Source organism: Bombus fervidus, unplaced genomic scaffold, assembly GCF_041682495.2.
Source record: "Bombus fervidus isolate BK054 unplaced genomic scaffold, iyBomFerv1 scaffold0037, whole genome shotgun sequence".
NCBI lineage: Eukaryota > Metazoa > Arthropoda > Insecta > Hymenoptera > Apidae > Bombus > Bombus fervidus.
The window spans coordinates 5,001-10,000 of record NW_027212600.1 but is presented as its reverse complement, the minus strand read 5'-3'; the positions used below and the strand labels follow the sequence as shown (position 1 = coordinate 10,000).

Below are 5,000 nucleotides of genomic sequence, written 5' to 3'. Positions count from 1 at the left end.
GATTTTTTTTATTTTTACCTGAACCACCGAAGTCGATTCAGAGGGGACCGCCGGCCGTCTCTCTATCCTCGTTGTCGTGAGTCATATGCCTCGTTCCGTCGCTAGAGTTTTTCAAACTCTGCTTCTGGCTATCGGGAAGAAACGACCGCGCGAGGAAGACGACGACGACCGTGCGCGTCCCATCGAATTTTTTTTTATTTTTACCTGATCGACGGAAGTTTCGTCCGGTTCGTCTCTTTTACCATCGTCTCGTCGACCCGTTCAGAGGGGACCGCCTGTCCATATCCTCGTTGTCGTGAGTCATATGCCTCGTTCCGTCGCTAGAGTTTTTCAAACTCTGCTTCTGGATATCGGGAAGAAACGACCGCGCGAGGCCGATGGCTGCGAGTCCCATCGAATTTTTTTTAAACGCACGCACACACATACACCTGAACGGAGATGCGTTCCTCTTCGTCGCGATTTTTCGCGCTTTAGTCGTCGTTGTCGCCATCCGTTCGGAGGGGACCGCCGGCCGTCTCTCTATCCTCGTTGTCGAGAGTCTAATGCCTCGTTCCGTCGCTAGAGTTTTTCAAACTCTGCTTCTGGCTATCGGGAAGAAACGACCGCGCGAGGAAGAGGAAGGACGACCGTGCGCGTCCCTTTCGAATTTTTTTTTATTTTTACCTGAGCGACCAAAGTGGATTCAGAGGGGACCGCCGGCCGTCTCTCTATCCTCGTTGTCGCGAGTCTAATGCCTCGTTCCGTCGCTAGAGTTTTTCAAACTCTGCTTCTGGCTATCGGGAAGAATAGACCGCGCGCGAGGAAGAGGAACGACGACCGTGCGCGTCCCATCGATTTTTTTTATTTTTACCTGAACCACCGAAGTCGATTCAGAGGGGACCGCCGGCCGTGTCTGTATCCTCGTTGTCGAGAGTCTAATGCCTCGTTCCGTCGCTAGAGTTTTTCAAACTCTGCTTCTGGCTATCGGGAAGAAACGACCGCGCGAGGAAGACTACGACCGTGCGCGTCCCATCGATTTTTTTTACCCGAACGATGGAGATGCATATCGGCTGTTTGCTTCGAATAACTGGACGAGAGGAACGAACATATATATATATCATGGGCTAGCCACCGTGCGCTTTCTTCGCGAGATCGTGTGCTGTACAGAGGATTCAGAATCGGGTGTTATATCCCCGTCGTTTCCTGACGAACGGAGCTTCGATCTCGTTGGTTGTTATATATTATAATGCACTTTACGCCCGGTCGGCGGGCTGCGTGTGTCGTCGCGCAGTCCGTCCGATTTCGTTTTCGAACGTATTTTCGTGTCGTCAATCATATGGCGACTTCCGCGCGTTCGATTCCCGTTGGTCGGACGTTTGTCGGATATCGGCTTCTTTCGAACCGAGAATAAGAGTACAAAAACCTGAGTACACAAACAAAAATCCATGCATAAACGATTACCCTGAACGGTGGATCACTTGGCTCGTGGGTCGATGAAGAACGCAGCTAATTGCGCGTCAACGTGTGAACTGCAGGACACATGAACATCGACATTTCGAACGCACATTGCGGTCCACGGATACAATTCCTGGACCACGCCTGGCTGAGGGTTGCTCACGTAAACCTAAGACTGCTTGCGTTGCGTATCGTTGCTCTCGGTCCGTCTCTCTCTGTTCTTTCTTGCCTCGTCGACAGCCCGCCGTCGTTCGTTTTATCTTTAAACGAACGTTTCTGAGTCGGAGGACGAGCGCCAAGCAAAAGAATACGAATTAAAGAGCGGTCGAGGGCTCGTACGCGACGTACGAGCGATTGTTGGACGTTCGTCGGCGTTCGTCGCTGGATCGTGTGGAGACCGGCGTACGCATGCTCTCGATACAAATATATATGAAAAATCTATCGCGTTCACGGGAGACTCGCAAAACTACCTCCGTCTCTTCTCTGTCCCTTCTTGGCTTGACAACCCGCCGTCGTTCGTGTTTTACGAACGTTTCTGAGTCGGACGAAGCGCAAGAAGAAGGATACGAATTAAAAGAGCGCGGAGAGAACCGTCGTCGTCGACGCGGTTATCGAGATACACAGAGCGAGTTTTCTTCGTGGCCGATTTTTTTTTTCTTTTTGTATCAGCCTCTGCTACGTTTTGTTAGTCTTCGATAAGCACGAATGACCGCGCCCCCGACGTCGTCTTAAATGAATTTTTGGCGAGACTGAGAGAAAGCAAAAATATTTTTGAACAAAGTCAGTCGAGAGAGGAGAGAAAAGAGAACCAAGATATTAAAACCTAAACCTAAACTTGGTGGCGTAACGAAAAACTGTGTGCCTTAAAGAAACACAACCGTCTTTTCATCAAGATGTTTTTACTCGTACAGCCCCAGGGATCGAATACCCACTCCGTCTGTTCGTGCGGCAGAGATGTATTCTGCAGGCGCGAGACGACTGACGAGAAGACAACGAGGACCGTCGCATCGATGGGTCGTCGTTGCGTTTTTCATCCTCTGTGCTTTTTTCTGTTCTTCGTGAACCCAGAGAAAGCCGTAGATCCGGGAACGGACACACGAGATTTCTTCGAACGCTGATGACTTAGGGAGATGATCCCCAGCGTTGCGCGGAGATCGGAGAGTACGCGTACATGTATCGGGACGAATTTTTCCCCGTCGGTCGCGTATCTCTCTGCCCGCGCGCCTGGCCCAAAGCCACGTTCGTCGGAAATCAACGAAAAGTGTGTTACGATCTAGCGTGCGTCTACGATCGGCTATATTTAAGGGTGACGAAGAAGAGAAAAGCTCACGGTGTTGCGCAACGTTTCTGTACCCGATTTTAAGATGTGCATGTGAGTCCGTTACAAAGTTGTTCGGATCGTCGAAAATAGTCGTTTTCGTCGTCGTGCGAAAGAGAATAATCTCTGACATTGGCACGGAGAGATCGCGCAGAGGAAGAGAACGATCCTCTTTGGCGAGGCTCGAGAAAGACTAACGAAACTTGATTAGAGACGAGGTATACACGCGCCGTACGTACGACGTACGCGCGTGTGATTTTTTTTTGCTTTAAGGCGTTTCGGCGCTCCGAGTATTAGAGAAAAAGAGATCGTTGGTCATCCCATGTCTCTTCGTCGTCTATCGCTGGACCGCGCATCCTAACAGATCGCCGGTCGTCCAGTCCCCGAGTAATAAATTCACCCCGTTGTGTACGTCTCGCGCTCGCTTTTCCACTTGCGTGAGTTCCCGTGCGTTTTCGTCGTTGGTACAGAGCAAAGAAACCGATATGTTATATATATGTCGCGTGTTCGATCTCTGTGCCAGCAATAACAGGCGAAAACAAGGAACCGCTGGAATCGTCGAGAAGAGAGAAACGGCTACGGGAGATATATTATACATAACACGTTATATATATATATTATACAAAGAGGACGGGCGTTAAAAACCGGAGATCGTTACGGGTGTCTTGCGTGAGTCTTAGCTCGAACATGATACGACGAACGAAGTTTAAAAGGCACTTTGGCGAGATGCATAAAACGTTTCTCGATCGAGATAGAATATACGGTTCTCGATTCTATTCGAATTAATTTTTTTTTTTATTTTTTTTTCTCTTTGAGGCGATTCTCGGAGAGAGAAATAAAAATAAAGACCCTCTGTCGCATTGTTATCAAACCGTCTTGCTTTTCTCGAATCGCGCCCACATGGCACGAAATTTTTTTTTCTTTGAAAAAAAAAAAATTGTCACCGTGTCGTGACGTTGAAGCGACCTCAGAGTAGGCGAGATCACCCGCTGAATTTAAGCATATTACTAAGCGGAGGAAAAGAAACTAACAAGGATTTCCTTAGTAGCGGCGAGCGAACAGGAATTAGCCCAGCACTGAATCCCGCGGTTCCGCCGTTGGGAAATGTAGTGTTCGGGAGGATCCGTTTATCCCGTGACGTCGAACCGCGTCCAAGTCCATCTTGAATGGGGCCATGTACCCACAGAGGGTGCCAGGCCCGTAGTGACCGGAACGCGTTTCGGGAGGATCTCTCCTTAGAGTCGGGTTGCTTGAGAGTGCAGCCCTAAGTTGGTGGTAAACTCCATCTAAGGCTAAATACAACCACGAGACCGATAGCGAACAAGTACCGTGAGGGAAAGTTGAAAAGAACTTTGAAGAGAGAGTTCAAGAGTACGTGAAACCGTTCAGGGGTAAACCTGAGAAACCCAAAAGATCGAATGGGGAGATTCATCGTCGACGGCGTCGGTGATCGTTGGTGAGCGATGCTCCGGGTGGGCCTTCGTGGTTCCATTGGCGAGGGCACGCCACCTTCGATTCGAACGCTCCGGCGTCGTAGTCGTGCACTTCTCCCCTAGTAGAACGTCGCGACCCGTTGTGTGTCGGTCTACGGCCCGAGCGGGTGACTGTCGCGTCGCTTCGGCGCACGCGGCAGACCCTCGGTCGCCCGGCCGACTGCACGACGGTACACTAGACGGTATCGGGCCGCAACCAATCCATTCTCGAATGTGTGTGCGTCTAGACCGCCGCAAGCGATCGTCGATCGTTCTCAGTTTTTACGGAGTTTAATTCCGTGCTGGGGCATCGGCAGCTGTTGGCTGGCGGATTTCTTGGACTGGCCGAGTCTCTGATTACCGGTCGGCGACGCTATTGCTTTGGGTACTCTCAGGACCCGTCTTGAAACACGGACCAAGGAGTCTAACATGTACGCGAGTCATTGGGACTTGTAAACCTAAAGGCGAAATGAAAGTGAAAATCGGCGCGCGTGCCCACCCTGAGTGGGTTGCGCGTGTCCGATCGAGGGAGGATGGGCCGCGAGACAATGCGGCCCCGCACTCCCGGGGCGTCTCGTTCTCATTGCGAGGAGAGGCGCACCTAGAGCGTACACGTTGGGACCCGAAAGATGGTGAACTATGCCTGGTCAGGACGAAGTCAGGGGAAACCCTGATGGAGGTCCGTAGCGATTCTGACGTGCAAATCGATCGTCGGAACTGGGTATAGGGGCGAAAGACTAATCGAACCATCTAGTAGCTGGTTCCCTCCGAAGTTT

At 50.9% G+C, this 5,000-nt stretch overlaps 2 non-coding genes across 2 annotated transcripts in view; both read left to right on the top strand.

The window, feature by feature from the left end:
- Positions 1 to 1,437: 1,437 nt before the first annotated feature.
- On the top strand, positions 1,438 to 1,592 carry LOC139997184 (5.8S ribosomal RNA). The gene has a single exon (XR_011802621.1). It is a non-coding gene; the product is annotated as a 5.8S ribosomal RNA (ribosomal RNA).
- A 2,122-nt stretch (positions 1,593 to 3,714) lies between these two features.
- Positions 3,715 to 5,000, top strand: part of LOC139997188 (large subunit ribosomal RNA) — a 4,180-nt gene continuing 2,894 nt past the window's right edge. Inside the window, exon 1 of the ribosomal RNA XR_011802625.1 lies at positions 3,715 to 5,000. This exon is cut by the window's right edge and continues 2,894 nt beyond it. This is a non-coding gene — a ribosomal RNA (large subunit ribosomal RNA).